The 20,852-nt window shown below is 38.2% G+C and overlaps 1 protein-coding gene across 2 annotated transcripts in view; it reads right to left on the reverse strand.

The window, feature by feature from the left end:
• Positions 1 to 20,852, reverse strand: part of ADAMTS3 (ADAM metallopeptidase with thrombospondin type 1 motif 3) — a 3,677,303-nt gene that overhangs the window by 704,836 nt on the left and 2,951,615 nt on the right. The gene's annotated exons all lie outside the window — the stretch shown is intronic.

Genomic DNA, 20,852 nt, shown 5'->3' on the forward strand with positions numbered 1-20,852 from the left:
AATACTTATGTGGCCCATGGGTAGATTTTAATATAAAAAGAAAATGATAGATTAAAAATGGACTCAGGTTTGAGAAAGATTCATGTGGCGGACAAACTGAAAATGATTTTTCCACTGTGTAGCCATCTATATTTCATGTTAATAAGTTATATGATGATAGAATGAAATGAAATGAAGGCAAAATGAGAGCTGTGGGTAAATTAAAAATGCATGTGAGAAAGTTTTTTCAAGTGCCAAATATAATGATGACAGATGAAAAGGACATACAACATACTGTGGGTCTGATATGCATTTAATACAAGACTGTGATAAGGGATGCACTCACTGTGGGAAGAGCAAAAGAATATAAAATGTGTTAAAAGAAGTGTCAAAAGATGGTATTGTTTGGTTTTGATTTTCCTATGTTGGTTGAGCCCCAAAATGTAGTATAAGAGGAAAGGGGTAAGGAAATGATAACAATGAAGGTTTAAATTAAAATGTGGATCAAAATGACGAAAGAGGAGGAAGGGATTTTTATTTACCTCAAATTCTACCACTTTACCTTCTGGTGTTATACCACCCAAGTAATACAGTTCCTTCAACTCACACACTCCATCACACACAATGATACACTCCCCTTTACTACCCCTTTTGCTTGCCCCAGACCTCTTTACTATGTATGAAAACCAGTTTCTCACTGGATTTCAGTACCCAAGAGGCCACACTATCACCCCAGCTGTAAGTGTTTGCACCACTTACCAGTCATACAGCACTGTGACCAGCCCCACAACCTGTTCACTCTATCAACATACCAATCCCAGATACATTAGCTCCAGATCTAAAAACTACCATACACTTATAAATTCCTGAAATGTATCACTAGGTTTAAACCTAACCTCACACTTGGTGATGATAGCCACCCAAACCCTGTCCCATCCACTCCAGATAAATTTACCCCCTCTACTTGCAATCCAAGTTACAAACCTACAATTAATAGGCCACCTAACTCTCTCCTGGCCGTCACCTCAACATTAGAAGTATAAACAACAGGGTACATGAACTACATGCGCTCCTGGCTGTCCACTCCCCTGAGATGCTCTGTTGATCAGAAACCTGGTTAAAACCTAACACCACAGACAATGAAGTGTTACCACCCATGTATAACATACACAGGCTGGATCATGCCTCTAGGAAGGGGGGTGGGGGGGTGGGGTAGCTGTTCTCTATAAATCTGTGTTAAACATCACCGTTGAAGCTATACAACCACCTCAAACTTATAACTCAGAGATTCTTGCCACCAAATTGCAACTTAATAAAAGTAAATGTATTAATATCATCTGTATGTACATTCCCCCAGGAAGTAATGTATCTACACTCGAAGATACCCTTCACTGGCTATCATGTAACTACCCCCAAGAAACCTTACTACTCAGAGATTTTAACATAGACTGGAACACCTGTTCCGCAGAATCCCCAACCACCCATGTTAACCTACATGCATTTACACAAATCATAACCACCCCTACCAGGATAAGAAAACCTAACCATAAAGAAAACATAGTTGACTGGATACTTATCAAAAGTCACCCCCAACTGTACACCTCTGGGACTGTCCCTGATGACTTAAGTAGGAGTTAAGGGAGGTTGCTATAATGGTTTGGGTGTTTACCTTACAGACACAAGGTATAGGGTTTGGTTCTTACATGGTGTAATTGGCTAGGCTTAAAATGGCCCCCAAGGGCAGTTAGCCTAGTACTAATCTATGAACCTATAAACCTAAGTGATCACCTTCTTACCTATATAATTAAGCATAAAGCCATTAACCCCCACCAACCCATACTCAGAAAGGTAAGAAACAAAAATAACTTTAACCTTGCCTATTTCCAACAGGAACTAAACTCATGTAAATGGTCAAATCTAAAACACCTCTCCTTAGAGGAAGTAGTTGTCTACTTCAACAACAAATTCCTTGAGATCCTTGACTCTCATGCACCTGTTCACTCAATAAGAATAAAGGAAAAATGGCGCCATGGCTTTCCAAAGAGTCCAAACTAAAAATCACCCTTAGAAACAAAACATGGACATTATGTTGTACTACAAAAGACCCCCAAGATCACATTAAATATAGGCAATCAAGGAATGAGACTAAAAAATCCATTTTACAAGACAAAAAAAAATTCTACTATAATCTACAGCAAATAAATCAAAACAACCCTCAGAAGTTTTGCGCAGGTTTAAATAAACTATTACATCCTATACAAACTTCCACCCCGACCCCTGCAGTCACCATTGATAAACCACCTGAGGAAGTCTCAGACAGTTTTAACCTATTCTTTATGGAGACAATCCAAGCCCTAGCTAGCCAACTACCTCCAAGCTCCCCTGGCCTTGAGGACACCACCCCTAGTAACCAACTGTCATTCAGATTCCAACCAGTTGCCATTTCACTTATCCATACCTTGATCAAAAAATTGAAAACCAACTACTCTCTCTGCTGATCTACTCCCTGCCGAGTATCTACAAAAAGCAGCTGAAGCCATTGCTTACCCCATCTCTATAACAATCAATCGAACCATAGTAGAAGCCAAAATCCCCACCATCTGGAAAATATCCTACGTAATCCCACTTCACAAAGGAGGTAGTGCTACTGAAAAATGTATTCATAGACAACTGCTGCACCGCCTAATTCAGAATGACCTTATGGCAGACACCCAGCATGGCTTCTGACCTCACCACAGCACTACTTCAGTCCTCCTAGCCTTCTCCACCACCATAAACCATAATCACAACAATAATAACATATCCTCTGCCCTCTTCTTGGATCTCTCCAAGGGATTTGATATGGTTGATCACCAACTTCTAATCCACACCCTGAAAAGATTCTATCTAGATACTAAAGTCCTTCAATGGTTCCAATCTTATCTGAGTGGCAGACAGCAGGCTATCCTTTGGCAAAACAAACTAACTTCCTACCCAAATCCCTTGGTGTACCCCAGGGTTCAATACTAGGGCCTCTTCTGTTCTCCATTTTCATCAATGACCTTTATACTGTTATCCCAAAAGTCAGCTGTATCCAATACGCTGATGACTCAACCATGATCTGCTCGGCCACATCTCAGACAGAACTATGGTCAGCTACCCAGAACACCTTCAACATAATAGAAAACTGGCTTTCTGGTAGTTGTCTGATCTTAAATCCTAAAAAAACAAAACTGTTACTTTTCTCACCAACTCATAGATCTACTGCATTTACCTTTACCATAAAATCCAATAATGGCACTATAATCTTCCCAGACACCTCTACAAAACTACTAGGTGTTATCATAGATAACAATCTTAAATGTGACCTGCATGTTAATCAAACCATCAAAACCATCAATAAAAAACTAGGGTCACTTTACAGGATAAAAGCCTTCTTAACCCCACCTGTTATACTTGCCATAACTCGTTCTCACCTACTTTCAACTATTCTGTACTCTTTACTCTCTAATTTAAGCAAGTCTGTCCTCAACAAACTCTCTATCTGCTACAACCACATTGCCAGTGTTGCCACTGGTCTGCCCTATAGGACACACCACTTTATCAATCTAAACCATCTTGGGTGGCTAGAACTGCCCATCTTGATCCAGTATAACCAACTGATTACGGCATATAAAATCCTTTACAATCTGGACAATACTCCTGCACTAAAAAACATCATCACCCCCTATAAAAATCCCACATCTCTTCGATCTTCTAACAGACTGCTAGTTCAGACTATCAAAACTAATAACTCAGCTGGTTACTTTCTCTTTGCCAACTCTGCAGGGAGATCCTGGAACTCACTCCCAGCTGATATTACTTTAATTATCACCGTGAGTCAATTTAAGATAATACTCAAACAATATTTGACTCTAAACTGGCTATGTCAATGTATCAAATCAGACTAACTCTCCTCTACTATGAGTTAATAATTATAATTTAGTTTAATTGTGTTACTTAATCCGGACTTACATCTGGGATTATCTCTAACCTTGGAATGTGTATAACTTGTTAAGTATGTAACCACTGTATATAGTGTATCTGTAATCTTAACTGCTTATCTTGGAGCTTTTCTCCCCAGGCCTCCTCTGAAAATGGACATGAATCTAGTCAGACTATCCCAGTCAACAAATGTAAATAAAATATATATTTAATTTTATTTTTGACATTTGTTAACCAGGTTAGTCTGACTGGGCAAGAAGCCCCTTTTCAGCAGAGACCCGAGGATATAAGCTCCAAAAACATAAGCAAAATAAAACAAGACAATAGAAATATATATGCACAGTGAAATAACAGAACTCATGAGGTGTATTCAATGTAAATATATTTCTAAACACAATTTTAAATAGTAATGCATATACAGAAAGTATGATAATGAAGAATACATTATTAGAAAAACTGAGACGGTGCATGAATGTGAACATGAATATAATGAAACTATGAACCTCTATGAGAATTTAACTCATATGAGCATAATGATTTAGTGATGGGGGAAGGAAAATAAAATAAAAAGTACAGTTTTGTACCTACCATAAATGTAGATGTTCGAAGATCCACATTGCTGCAGTCCTTACACTTGGGTAGTCCGCTGTCCTCGGACGGCCCGAATATCAAAGTATTAGGCTGACGTCGGTCAAGGCGCTTAAGACTGACATCAGGACGTCAGGGTACAAATGCGCATGACCGACGTCATATCCTCAGTCTTTTCTTGCCCCAGATGTCAGAAGACCCTAAACAGAAAGGTCAAAACCAAAAGACAGCAAAAACCAACCAACCACCCTTGCACTAATCATATGTACAATATATACAATATCCACAATATATACAACTCAACCCACACAACCGCCTCTAAGAACAGAGGGGAAGGAGGGAGGGAGGGTAAATTGGACTGCAGCAATGTGGATCTTCGAACATCTACATTTATGGTAGGTACAAAACTGTACTATGTTCTTCATCTCACATTGCTGCAGTCCTTACACTTGGGTAGAATCCCAAAGCAGAGATAAGGGAGGATGGCAAAACTATAAAGCAGTAGGAGCTGCCAAAATGCCCTGTAAAATTGCAGTGGCAAAACCAGCCCTGGATTTAGAGTAAAGTGGAAGGTGGTAATGCTTAGAGAAAGTATGCACTGAACTCCAAGTAGCTGCCTCCAAAATATCCTTAGTTGCCACCCCTTAAAAGCTGTAGAAGTGGCAGTAGCCCTAGTGGAATGAGGCCTAATCCCAGCTGGAATCTCCTTACCATGATGGGAATAACAGAAAGCAATACAAAACCCAATCCACTTAGAAATAGTTTGTTTTGACACAGGCTTGCCCTGAGAACCCAAAGCAAATGAAACAAATAACTGCTGAGACTGCCTGAACCCTTTAGTTCTGCTCAAATAATATCGCAACTGCCTGTGTACATCCAAAGTGTGCAAAATCTTTTCCCTTTTATTTTGGGGGTTTGCATAAAAAGTAGGCAAATGAATAGTTTGGTTTAAAGCCACACTAGAAACCACTTTAGGCATAAAGGAAGGATTAGTACGCAAAGATACCCTATCCTTATGGAAAATTACGAAAGGCTCAACCGCCATAAGGGCCTGTAATTCAGAAACCCTTCTTGCAGAGGTAATGGCCAACAAAAAAGCAGTCTTCCATGATAAATATTTCAACTCAGCAGTAGCTGCAGGCTCAAAAGGTTGTAGAGTGAGTTTCTCCAACACAAAATTGAGATCCCAAGCAGGAGTAGGAGCTCTACGTGGAGGTCTTATATTCTTTGCCCCTCTAAGGAATTGCTTAAACAAAGGATGAGAAAACAATGGTGGGTCACAGTCATAGTGAGCAGAAATTGCTGCAGCATGAACCTTAATAGAAGAGAAGGACAAACCTTTGTCCAGTAACTCAGTAAGATATTGAAGAGCCACACTTAAATTAGGCTCAGAAACATCAAATTCTTTTGCTGTACTCAAAAATAAAAATCTCTTCCATTTATCTGCGTACACTTTCCTTGTACTAGGCCTTCTGGCCTCCAAAATAACATTCAAAACTTGCTGTGGAAGCTGAGACCCTCCAGGGTTCAAAACAGAATATGCCAGGCTGTTAGGTGAAGAGAGTGAAGTTTGACATTGAGTAAATGACTGTTCTCCTGAGACAGCAGGTGTGGAATCGAGGGTAAAGGCCATGGAGGCTCCCATACCAGACTTCTCAGTAATGGGTACCAGTGCTGTCGAGGCCAATCTGGAGCTATTAAAATCATCTTTGGCTTGTCCTGTCTGACCTTCAGGAGTACCTTTGGGAGGAGAGGCAGAGGTGGAAAGGCATACACATGAAGATTGCTCCAATTGAATGAAAGAGCATCCACTTTCCAAGCTGTGGGATGAAACCTTTTTGTGCAAAACTTTGGCAGCTGGTAGTTTAGTGGAGAAGCGAACAGATCTATGTCTGGAGTTCCCCATAACACTGTCAATTTCTGAAATACATGAGGATCCAATTTCCACTCGTGGGGATCCATAATTTGTCTGCTCAACACATCTGCTAAGGAGTTCTGTGGTCCGGCAGAAACCTTGCCTGAAGATTTAGCTGTAAACTGAGAGCCGTCTCCCACAAAATCATTGCTTGTCTGCATAGAGGATAAGAATGTGTTCCCCCTTGCTTGTTGATGTACCACATGACAGTTGTGTTGTCTGTTAGAACCAACACCTGCCCTGGACGAAGTAAATCCTTGAAAGCTATTAATGCAAATTGGACTGCTAACATCTCCTTCAAGTTGATATGCAGATGTTGAAGTCTGGCAGGCCACGTGTCTTGTACCCACTTTCCATTTAGATGAGCTCCCCAAGCTTTGTCCGAGGCATCTGTCGTTAGAATCTGACTCGCCTCTGGCCGGGTCACAGAGAGTCCCTTGTTTAGGTGACATTCCTGAGCCCACCACAAAAATTCCTTTCGAATGCAAGGTATTATCTGAATGACAGTGTCCATATCTTGGCAGTGCTGTGTCCATACATTTTTGAGATACCATTGTAGCTTCCTCATATGCAGTTTGGCATTGGGAAGCACCAGAATACAAGATGCCATGAACCCCAAGGCTTGAAGGACTGTCCTTGCAGTCAGCCTGGACTGATGAGACAATTGAAGGAAGTAAAGAGAAAGATTCTTTTGTTTGTCCGGGGTCAAAAGGCCATCTGGGATGCTGTATTCAGTCTCACACCCAGAAAGCACATGTCCTGAGAGGGTACTAGACTGGACTTTATTTCGTTCACAGAATACCCCAGGCATCTTAGCACTGCTATCACATACTGTAAATGATGAAGAAGTTCGTCCTTTCCTTGGGCCAGAATCAGGCAATCGTCCAAATAAGGATAAATCTGTATTCCTCTTAGCCTGAAGAAAGCTATCACTGGAGCCAGAACCTTCGTGAACACTCTGGGCAGTAGATAAGCCAAAGGGCAATGCAGAGAACTGATAATGAGAAGTCCCAGCCCGAAAACGCAGATACTTCCTGCAACTTAGCCTGATAGGAACATGAAGGTAAGCCTCCTTGAGATCCAGAGTCACCATCCAATGATCTTTGCCCAGCAGAGGTAAAAGCTGTTGTAACGTCAACATTTTGAACTTGGGAATGTCCAGATAAGTGTTGAGGATAGATAAATCCAAAATTGGTCTCCACGTGTTCCCCTTCTTTGGTACTAGGAACAGACGAGAATAAAATCCTAGGCCCACTTCTGACAGAGGGACCGGTTGTATGGCCCCTATTTGAAGTAGCAGAGAAATTTGTTTGTGAGCCTCTAGTCTTTGCTGAGGAGGAACGTCCGGCATGCCTTTGAAAGGAGGCAAGGTATGGAAATAAAACCTGTAACCTTGGTGTATGATATCCAATACCCATCTGTCTTGGGTAATCAAACTCCAATTTTCCTTGAAAAGTACCAACCTTCCTCCCAAAGGTGCTGCCAGGCAAGAAGGATCTGGCAGCTGAAAAGGTAGGTCATTGGGCCTGTTTATGAAAGGACTGGCCCCTGCCCTCACCCGAAGATTGTGCAGGTGAACTCCCTGTTCTAGGTCTGAAGGAGCTCTGAGCTCTGCCCCTACCACGTCTAGATCTACCCCTAGACTGTGAATCATAAGAAGGGTACGTCCACCCCTTAGCAGGCCAATTCCTACTAAACTTCGGAGGCTGAACCTGCAAAAAATCTTTAACAGCCTGCATAGACTTAGCCTTGTCTTCCATTTTCTTCAAGACTGACTCTACAGGCAAACCAAACAACACATCAGACTGTAAAGGAGCATCTAAAATCCTTGTCTTAACATGGTCAGATAAATTCTGATCCCTCAGCCAGGTGTGCCTGTGAAGAACTGACCCAGTGGCAGCCACCATAGACGAGGCCTGTACAGCATCAAAACCACATTGTAAAGAATGCTTACCCACCTGTTCAGAGACATGTACCAAATCTTGTAATTCTTTACACTCAATGCCTTCCGCCAGAGCATCTACCTTAGACTTCAATTGGGTAAGAAGATAGTTTTGATATTTCAACATGTGAAACTGGCAATTCAAAGCCCTCATAGCTAAGGTGGAAGAAGTATAGACTTTCTTTCCCCATCTATCCAAAGCTCTGGCCTCTTTATCTGGAGGAACCGGATTTTTTACAACAGAGGCCTTGACACCCTTAGGTCCCTGACTAACAGTTTCTGGGTCCGCCCTAGGACTCTTATAAAGATATTTATGAGCCTCAGGCACCCTGTAATACCTATCCGGTTTAACAGGAGTAGGAGGCAAAGAATCAGGATTAAGTGAAGCCTCTGCAAACACATCTTCCACAACATCCAGAACAGGTGGTATAGCCAAAGGCCTATGCTGGGGTAAAAGCAAAAATTCCCTAAGCCTTTTCCTGGAATCAGAAAAGTCCTGATCTTCCCACTTAAAATGTTCCCTCATGGAATGAAGAGTCTCTGAAAAAGAAAAATCCTCTGGAGGAGAAGCAGAAGGAGTGGAATCATCTGCATCAGAATCAGAATAAGGAGAGTACTCCTGCAAGTCTTCAGCAGAAGACTCTGAAACATCCGAAGCTTGCTCAAAACTCCCCAACTCTGGTTCCACCCTAGGCCTCTTATCAGGAGGGGGCAAAGAACCTCTAATCAAAGTAATTAAATCTTCTGCCATTTTAAGCATGTGCTTCTTGGGCACAGATCCTGAAGAACTAGGAGTGACCCCAACAGAAGCTAAACCTGGCCTGCCTCTGGGAGAAGCCTTGGAAACAGAAGGAGAGGGCCTAACCACCTTAGGAAGGGAGGGGAGTACAGTAACTTGAGAAGCCCCTTCAGCCTGACCTGCCTCCTGAGAGGCCACATCCTGCAACAACAAAGTCTCTCCCTGAGACTCCAGAGAAGCCTCCGGTGGAACCACCAGTTCCACTGACGCCTCTAAAGAACCGGTGTCCGGTACGGATGACTCGTCTTGCCTGGGTTTAGCTGCTTTGTCCTTGCGCTTCTTCGAAGAAGCGGGCGTCGGAGCATCCGACGGCATATTGTAATTGCACCGCTTCCCAAAGACCAACCTGGCACAATCTAACCTTCGCCTAATAGTGCGCTTATTGAACCTAGCACAAAAGCTACACCCAACAACGTCGTGCTCAGGCCCTAAACAAGGAATACACAAAGTATGATAGTCCCTATGCGGTATCTACTTCCCACAAGAAATACAGTTATTCACTTTTTCTGACATCCGGTAAATCACTGAGGCAAGAAAAAACTAAAATAATCCCCAACGGGGTACTTAGCCAACTTTGACTCGGTCTGAAACTCCGAATTCGAAAAATTTCAGAACGCCGAACGGCACTTGCAACGCTGCTTCTGCATCGGACCATGCGGCAAAAAAGACTGAGGATATGACGTCGGTCATGCGCATTTGTACCCTGACGTCCTGATGTCAGTCTTAAGCGCCTTGACCGACGTCAGCCTAATACTTTGATATTCGGGCCGACCGAGGACAGCGGACTACCCAAGTGTAAGGACTGCAGCAATGTGAGATGAAGAACATCAGGAAAGAATGCTTTTACGTGGATTAAAAACTGCAAAGAAAGGGATGGGATAGCTTTATCCATTTGATCATAGTACATTATTACTGACGTTAGAAAGTTAATGGTTTATATCCATCCCCCATTCTGGAATTATAGCTAAACTTACTAAACTAGGTATAAATCCCTATGTCACAAGATAGGTTGCCAACTGGCTCACTGACAGAACCCACACTGTAAAAGTTGCACACTCCAAATCTGACCTCAAACCAGTGACAAGTGGAGTACCACAGGGTTCAGTCTTGTAACCTCTCCTGTTTGGTATCTACTTCTCTGAAGTACAGGCTAACACAGAAGGCCTCTAGCTAATGAAGTTCGCAGATGACTGCAAACTAGGAACCATAGTCGAGTCCCCAAATGATGTGGAAATCCTACAGAAAGTAAATGAAAATAAGCCAGCAACTGGTGGATGGTTCGTAATGGTAGTTTAATAATAAGCTACCAAAAATGCATATAAGCTCAAAAACATACCGGTTTCGGCCCAAATACAATATGGCCTTCTTCAGTGTTTAGATATAGAGTCAATAATGCAATGCTTTAAATACATATCAAAAAAAGCTGATTGGTTAAGAATACCAAGCTTATTAATATTAATCATTATACAAACGTATATATCAAAGTTTGTACAAAATCAATTACACAAATATTTTATAAGTTTCAATCAAATATTATATATCAAGGTATAATGTCAGGATTAAATATATTAGAAATATAATGTGTGTAATTTGAATGTAGTACAATATGTTAAACCAAATATATTTATAAATATTCATTCAAACCTGGACTAAATAGTGCACCAAGTTTGGTGATCCATTTCTTTTCTTTTATGTCAAGTTTTTTATGCCAGCCACACTTATTGGTTCTGTCACCAATAATTTTATCAATAACTGTAAAGTTAAATTTAGCCTTATTATGTACAAGTGTATGTTTATATAGTGCGTTAGATGGTTTTTTACATCTGATGTCGCTTAAATGTTCAGACACCCTTAGTTTGACTGATCTAGAGGTTTGGCCAACATAAAATGAGTGGCAAGTACAGCTGGCCATATAGATGGCCCAATCAGTATTGCAATTGGCAAAGAATTGAATATCAAAGACTTTGCTACTATTTCTGCTTGTAAATTCTTTAGTTTTTATCATGTGTTTACAATTCACACAATGGCCACAAGGAAAAGAACCAATAAGTTTGTCCCCCAAAATAGTTGTCTGATAAGCCTGTGTTAAAGAGGATTCCAAATGATGTTTGTAGTGATTGAAGTACCCTGCCAAATTCTTTCCTTTGCGAAAAGAAAATGAACATTTATTGGGAATAATTGTCTTAATTCTAGCATCTGCTTCTAGTATATTCCAATTATCCCTTATAATTTGCGTAAAACTATTTGTGTTTCTTCCATATGTGGTTGTGAATCGTAATGTGTTAGTTTTGACTGGTTTCTTCTTGTATTTCAAAAGATCTGATCTATGTAAGCCTAAAGCATGCCTATGTGCCATTGTAACGTATCCTGATTTATAACCCCTATCCTGAAACCTGTTGCACAAATCCTGAGCATGATAATCAAAACTAGTGTTGTCAGAACAATTACGTCTGATTCTGATGAATTGAGACTTTGGAATATTTCTGGCGATATGTTTTGGATGAAAGCTGGAGGCATGGAGAATGGTGTTGTATTGGGGGAATTTTCTAAATACTTCCGTTTTTAAAGTATTATCCATGTTTCTTGTGATCAAAACATCCAAAAATGTTATAGTTTTTTGATCATGTGTAATGGTAAATTGTATTCCCCATTTATTATCATTCAAATATTCCATGAATTCTTGAAGAGATGAATCATCCGATCTCCATACCATCCAGCAATCATCCAAATATCTTCGCCAGATATCAATATCAGGTAAGAACCAATTATGTGTGTCATCATATATCATAATTTCTTCCATATAAGCCATGAATAGATCAGCATAAATGGGGCAAAAGATGCCCCATTGCTGTTCCTCTGATCTGCAAAAACATTCATCATTATAGAAAAAGACGTTTTAGTCAAAACATGCTCAGTTAAGTTCAATAGTAAAGTATTGAATCCTGGTTGATACATATTTGATCGATAAAGCCAGAATTCAATAGCATCCAGTCCTGCCCAATGAGGAATATTTGTGTATAAGGAACATACATCTAATGTACATAGTGTCCAATCTGACTCCAACTGCATATCGTTGACAATACCCAAAAATTCGGTATCCTGTATTCTTGACCTCACTAGTTTTAGTAATGGTTTCAAATTTTCGGGTTTGAATGAATATTTATAAATATATTTGGTTTAACATATTGTACTACATTCAAATTACACACATTATATTTCTAATATATTTAATCCTGACATTATACCTTGATATATAATATTTGGATGAAACTTATAAAATATTTGTGTAATTGATTTTGTACAAACTTTGATATATGGTATAATGATTAATATTAATAAGCTTGGTATTCTTAACCAATCAGCTTTTTGATGTGTATTTCATTGATATGTATTATTGACTCTATATCTAAAGTTGAAGAAGTCATCTATTGTATTTTTAAATACAGGATGTTGAGCTTATATGCATTTTGGTAGCTTATTATTAAACTATCATTACGAACCATCCACCAGTTTGCTGCTTATTTTCATTTACTTTTGATATTCTTTTGCCGTGCAACTCCCACGTGCAGGGGATATATTATTGCTGCTACGGTTTCACTTCCTGCTGGGGGATGATGGTGGACTTGTGTGTTTTATTTTTTTTCGTCGTGGTGCAGGACTAATTGCTTTATGTGCTAAAGTCCATATTGTATTGAGTCAATTTAGTTACACCACCACTGGTTCCCTTGTCTGCATTAATGATGACCAGATCCTTATTCCTTACTAGTGAAATATTACCCAAACAATTCCTTTCAGTTAGCAAATGTGATGTGGTGTGCTATTGTTTGCTGACCATTCTTCTGAGGGGCTTGTGTACATCAGGTGTAATTCATGAAGTACACTATGTAAAAATAAGTTCACAGTTGGATGCATGGGTGGTTTGAACAATGAGGTATGATATTTAAATGACTCTGTCTGTGATTGTTCAACTTCTTTTGTGTCCTGAAAAAATAATTTCAAATTAATTAATCTACAAATGAGAATAAATCTTGTGTGAAATTGTCCTCAGACACAAAAAAGCCTGGAATGAAAGATAAACCTTTATTTAACAATGAAATTTGGTCATCTGTGAGTACAGTTTTTGAAATATTGTATACATTGTTTATTTGTTGGTCAGTATTTCCATCAAATTCTGTAGACTTGAAATTTTTCTTGTGCTTCCTCCCTCCCCTCCTCCCTCCATGTGTCCTAAAGGGGGTACATAGTTTTTCCTTTTGGGAGTGGGGGAATCTATGGTGGACTGTGTCTCCGTATCTGTGCCTGATGAATTATCATAGTCGGTTGATTCATTACTACTACCTTGTCCCTTGAGTATAGAACGTGGACGTTTCCTTTTTGGATTGGGTGTATATTTATTTTTACTTTTGTTGTGTCCATCCTGAAACCGCACATGTCTTACATTTTTAAAGGGTTGACCCTTCTCATAGTCAGAAATGTCACGTAAAAATTTTTTGACCTTCCTTTCCTTCAAAATATTATCAAAGTTTAATAGTTCCATACTTAGTTTGGATAATAGATCTGGAAAGAAAGGTTCCTGTTGATAGTTATTGCATTCCTCAATACATTTTAACACTTGACTGGTTTCTTTGTCAATGATTCTAGTATAATAGTCTGATAATGAGCTTACAAACTTCATTGAGCATTCCTGCTGAATGGAAGACCATTCACTAATAAGACTCTGATCTGGGTCTGCCACTAATGGTTGGATTTTAACCCTGAGACCACGCGGGCAAATGCCCTTTGTCAAATAAGCCTTTAGTAATTTGTGATGCCAAACACAGGATCTTAAATTCTTCATATTTTTGTTAAGATCAGCAAATTTTTTTTCACATTGTTGTTTTGGGTTCAAAGAATTAGTATTTTCAGAACCCACTAGATTGTTACCAATACCAAATGGTGCAAGGTCATCCTTGTCTGCTGATAAATCTAAAAATATTTTATTTAGATCCATAATAATTCCTATAGTTCAAAGGATATAACCACGTTCTGTATATATTCCTAAAAATAATTTGACAATAATGGCAATATATTAGTGGTGTTGATTACACCTAAGGCCACGTCATATACAGAACAATAATGGTATTTAAATCATGACATAAAAGTAAAAAGAATTATATAAAATATTTGGCATACAATTACTCAGTCTAAAGAGTTTTTGAACTTGTTAATATGGTGGTCACAGAGGTTGAAAAGTTTGTTAAGCTCATATATACATGCTATAATATAATTGGATATAAGTGTGTTATAGATATATACTTGAAAGATGACATCAACCAAAGGTGACAATTACTGAATTAGTAATTCAAAGTGTTTTTGTAATAATATAATGTAATTATGTAATTCTGATAATCTTGAGGAACCACAATACGTAAGGGTTATGGACCTGCAGAAAGTTTATTATGCAATGTTCAAAATTGGTCTCATATATCCAATATTCAATTGTATGAATAAAAATTAGTTAGATACTGTTCTGATCTAAGGATGTCAATTCAAATTGTAAGTTCTAAATTGTCATAGTGTCTTAGATGGACCAAAATTTGAAATCATCCAGTTCTTGATTTGGCCTCAGACAAGTATCCACTTAGAGAGTGCCCACTTTAGATGGAAATACGTAGACCATAAATACAAAAATGTTACTTGTTGTTCATTCAATATCAGGAATGTTTGCTTCAAGAATTATTACCAATATTATAAGAAACATGCCAATGATGAATTATAGTACTATAGTTATGTAAAGATAGCTAAATGTTTGTTATATATCTTACATATGCTTCATGTAAAACAAAATAAATTACTGTTGTTTGTTGATTATAATAATCAAAAACACAAGTATATCAATTGTCAGTGTTAAAATACACTTGTAATTATATTAAACTTCAAAAAAGCCTTTAATAAGGCTATATCTCAAAGTTTCAACCCCTTTAAATGGCCATAAAAATACAGATAATGTTCAGAAGAAATTATTCTATACTTAATAATATGGCCCAATTTTTGTTGTTATCCCAATATTATAAAAGAGGGGTATGAAAGTAACAAATGCTTATCTTAATTAAACATACACTCTAATTCCAAAAAAATACAGAAAAAAGATTGGTCTCAATATCTAAGTAATTTAAGGCAATATGCTCCTATAATACAGCATCCTATATTGAACCGTTTCTTTTAGTGTCAACAGGAAAAAAAGAAATTATTCATGTACCAAGCAATATAGTGTCTGTGATGGTAAAAATAAATCACAGTTTCCTATAGTCTTACATGTACATTCACTAATATGTTAAACACAACTCAATCTACTTAAGGTTTTCCAAAATAAGCATAAACTGTTGTACATATGTTTGAAATAAATGAACAATCACAAAATGAGTCCAATTAACACTCATCTCTTTTCTGAAAAATGAAGACAAATGTACTTAAACTTGTTGAAAATACTCGTCGCAATTGGTTGTCTTTCTAAGATAGTAATTGTCTCACTGTTAAGAGCGACCATTGCCTCCAACATAAATAGTCCAGAAAGAAAGATTTAAATCCTTCTTTTTTCTGTATATAGTCCAACTCTATGCCATAGATGAAAATATTCAATTCAGGAGAAGGGCGACTCACCACCTGATGTATATAGACTCCTCACAAAATGGCCAACAGATAAAAGTACATCACAACTCCCATTGACTTGAAAAAGTAAAAAATGAATGTGCTGGAGCTTGTTGAAAGTACTCGTCACAACCAATTATATTTCCAAGATGATAACAGTCTCAATATTCAATGTAACGGTTTACCCGAAACACAAACAGTCTTAGTATTCCCAATAAAGAGTGCGACAGTTGCCCCAAGCATAAAAAGTCATAAAGGAAAAAAAGATGTAGGTCGTTCTTTTTCTTCATATAAACCAATTGCGCCTCATAGAGAAAAATATTTTTGTAGCAGTTACCCGAATCACAGACAGTCTATATATTCCCAATATTGAATCCGACAGTTATCCCAAGCATCAACAATTGTAAAAAGAAGAAGTAAATCGTTCTTTTTCTTCATATATGCCAATTGCGCATCATGAAAGAAAATTCAATGCAGAAAAGTGCCGACTCACCACCTGATGTACACAAGCCCCTCAGAAGAATGGTCAGCAAACAATAGCACACCACATCACATTTGCTAACCTTGCTACGGTTAGCTTGGGTAATATTTCACCAAGTCCGTTGGTTACTAATTGTCGAATGTTGTTGTCATCCAGATTTGGGAACCAGTCCTCCAAGCGTGTATAACTAAATATATTCAGGGTCTAACAATTAGACTTTACAAATAAAGCAGTTAGTATCCTGCACCAACCGAAATGCGAAATACGCCGACACAGTCCACCATCATTCCCCCAGCAGGAAGTGAAACTCCGTGTAGCAGCAATAATATCCCCTGCACGTAAGGAGTTGCACGGCAAAAGGAATAGTCAAGTAAATGAAAATAAGCCAGCAACTGGTGGATGGTTCGTAATGGTAGTTTAATAATAAGCTACCAAAAATGCATATAAGCTCAAAAACATACCGGTTTCGGCCCAAATACAATATGGCCTTCTTCAGTGTTTAGATATAGAGTCAATAATGCAATGCTTTAAATACACATCAAAAAAAGCTGATTGGTTAAGAATACCAAGCTTATTAATATTAATCATTATACAAACGTATATATCAAAGTTTGTACAAAATCAATTACACAAATATTTTATAAGTTTCAATCAAATATTATATATCAAGGTATAATGTCAGGATTAAATATATTAGAAATATAATGTGTGTAATTTGAATGTAGTACAATATGTTAAACCAAATATATTTATAAATATTCATTCAAACCTGAAAATTTGAAACCATTACTAAAACTAGTGAGGTCAAGAATACAGGATACGACCGAATTTTTGGGTATTGTCAACGATATGCAGTTGGAGTCAGATTGGACACTATGTACATTAGATGTATGTTCCTTATACACAAATATTCCTCATTGGGCAGGACTGGATGCTATTGAATTCTGGCTTTATCGATCAAATATGTATCAACCAGGATTCAATACTTTACTATTGAACTTAACTGAGCATGTTTTGACTAAAAACGTCTTTTTCTATAATGATGAATGTTTTTTGCAGATCAGAGGAACAGCAATGGGGGCATCTTTTGCCCCCATTTATGCTGATCTATTCATGGCTTATATGGAAGAAATTATGATATATGATGACACACATAATTGGTTCTTACCTGATATTGATATCTGGCGAAGATATTTGGATGATTGCTGGATGGTATGGAGATCGGATGATTCATCTCTTCAAGAATTCATGGAATATTTGAATGATAATAAATGGGGAATACAATTTACCATTACACATGATCAAAAAACTATAACATTTTTGGATGTTTTGATCACAAGAAACATGGATAATACTTTAAAAACGGAAGTATTTAGAAAATTCCCCCAATACAACACCATTCTCCATGCCTCCAGCTTTCATCCAAAACATATCGCCAGAAATATTCCAAAGTCTCAATTCATCAGAATCAGACGTAATTGTTCTGACAACACTAGTTTTGATTATCATGCTCAGGATTTGTGCAACAGGTTTCAGGATAGGGGTTATAAATCAGGATACGTTACAATGGCACATAGGCATGCTTTAGGCTTACATAGATCAGATCTTTTGAAATACAAGAAGAAACCAGTCAAAACTAACACATTACGATTCACAACCACATATGGAAGAAACACAAATAGTTTTACGCAAATTATAAGGGATAATTGGAATATACTAGAAGCAGATGCTAGAATTAAGACAATTATTCCCAATAAATGTTCATTTTCTTTTCGCAAAGGAAAGAATTTGGCAGGGTACTTCAATCACTACAAACATCATTTGGAATCCTCTTTAACACAGGCTTATCAGACAACTATTTTGGGGGACAAACTTATTGGTTCTTTTCCTTGTGGCCATTGCGTGAATTGTAAACACATGATAAAAACTAAAGAATTTACAAGCAGAAATAGTAGCAAAGTCTTTGATATTCAATTCTTTGCCAATTGCAATACTGATTGGGCCATCTATATGGCCAGCTGTACTTGCCACTCATTTTATGTTGGCCAAACCTCTAGATCAGTCAAACTAAGGGTGTCTGAACATTTAAGCGACATCAGATGTAAAAAACCATCTAACGCACTATATAAACATACACTTGTACATAATAAGGCTAAATTTAACTTTACAGTTATTGATAAAATTATTGGTGACAGAACCAATAAGTGTGGCTGGCATAAAAAACTTGACATAAAAGAAAAGAAATGGATCACCAAACTTGGTGCACTATTTAGTCCAGGTTTGAATGAATATTTATAAATATATTTGGTTTAACATATTGTACTACATTCAAATTACACACATTATATTTCTAATATATTTAATCCTGACATTATACCTTGATATATAATATTTGATTGAAACTTATAAAATATTTGTGTAATTGATTTTGTACAAACTTTGATATATACGTTTGTATAATGATTAATATTAATAAGCTTGGTATTCTTAACCAATCAGCTTTTTTTGATGTGTATTTAAAGCATTGCATTATTGACTCTATATCTAAACACTGAAGAAGGCCATATTGTATTTGGGCCGAAACCGGTATGTTTTTGAGCTTATATGCATTTTTGGTAGCTTATTATTAAACTATCATTACGAACCATCCACCAGTTGTTGGCTTATTTTCATTTACTTGACTATTCCTTTTGCCGTGCAACTCCTTACGTGCAGGGGATATTATTATTGCTAATCCTACAGAAAGGCCTCGGTGAGACAGATGCCTGGTGTCAGAGCCATGGCCTCAAGCTCAATGCCAAAAAGAGCATTGTCATCCCCTTTGGTAAAAACTCTGCACCCATGAACTACTACATAGACAGCAGTCTACTTAACACTGAATGTGTGATAAGAGACCTTGGGACCCAGGTGGACAGTAGTCTGTCCTTTGATAGTCACATCGCCACAGTAGTCAGGAAGTCCTTCTACATGGCACACCTCATCATAAAAGGGTTCCTCCAGGAAAAAAGAGGTCATTGTTCCCTTCTACTCGACACTCATTAGACCCATTCTGGAGTACAACACCCCTTTTGGAATGTACCTCACAAGACATCTGCAGCAGCTAGAAAGGCCACAGAAGTACCTCACAAAGAGGATTACTGGCCACAAACAGATGCCCTACACTGAGCATCTCAAAAAATGCCAGCTTTACTCCATAGCGTATCCCCTACTCCGAGGTGATCTCTGCCTAACATATAAAGCTATGTCAAACCCAGAGCTGTTGGACATGCTACACCTAAAGAAATCCCAATCCCTATGAGCTACACGCTCCAGGGACCTAAACCTTATCACCACAATAAAGGGATAGATTCCTGTCACAGAGACTTCCCATACTCTGGAACAGGCTTTAAGCAAAGTTCTTCATTAGCACTCTTCAAGAAAAATCTTGATGAGTGGATGGGAAATAGGAAATACACCCCAGGAATCACTTCTGTGTCTCAGCTCAACAGTGACACAGGAAAATAACTTTCTTGGGTGGCGTAAGCCAGGTAACCTTGTTGGCTAGGTTTACGTAGGCCCTCGAGCCAATAGCCTAGTACCTACCTATGAACCTATATGTCTTGCAAAAATGTGATGGCAGATATAATATGTTTACTGAATATTAGATATGTGACAGTATAGATTGGGCTAGTACCTTGAATCAGCCTTAGACACACACACACACACACACACACACACACACACACACACACACACACACACACACACACACACACACACACACACTGCTGCAGTCCCAAGGATTTACTGTGTAAATTAGTACATTTTTCCTTTTACTTTCAGCATAGTCTCTAGACTAATCACAACTATCTCTATATCTGCCAAACAACCCTGTTTGTATACTTGCAGTGATAATTATTTAAAGTATTCCAGAGCTACTTAGATTAAGCTTTTGTTAGATACTGGTATTTTAAGCTTGTTACTCACCTTAAACTCATAGTTTTTCAGCTCTTCTCCCTGTGGGGGAGTGACACAAGTTCCTGGTTAATCCTGTTGTAGCTGCTCTCTACTCCATTCCCTGTCTGCTACTCCCACCCCCTGATTATCCTCATTAGTCAGTCCCCTTCTCTGGCGCCATCTTTAAACTATCTCAACTACCTAACTCACATTTATTTTACATCCTGTAACTGCTTTAGCTTCCCCACACCTCTGTTCGTTGTGCATGCACAGCTAGTAAGTTGAGCAGTGCCACACTTATACTAGAGCTAATATACATTACTGTCTTATTACTGATAACTAAGGTTGCCGCCTTTTCAAATGCCCAAAGTGTGACATTTTTGGTGCAAATGTCAGATTTTGCAGGGCAAAACATACCCACAACTAATACAAAGGACAGAACTTCACTTTTTTGCCTAATAAATGTTTATTCTTGTAGCATTTTGGTTGCTTATTTTGTTTCTTATAACATTTAGGTGTTTCAGATACAGAATAACTGTTTTATGCAACTGTTACATAAAATATAGGAAGACTGCGGTGGTGGTGCTGCAGTTGCGTTGTCGCCTCACAGTAAGACGTTCTC

Source organism: Protopterus annectens, chromosome 2.part0, assembly GCF_019279795.1.
Source record: "Protopterus annectens isolate FY-2018-M chromosome 2.part0, PAN1.0, whole genome shotgun sequence".
In the NCBI taxonomy this organism is placed as follows: domain Eukaryota; kingdom Metazoa; phylum Chordata; order Ceratodontiformes; family Protopteridae; genus Protopterus; species Protopterus annectens.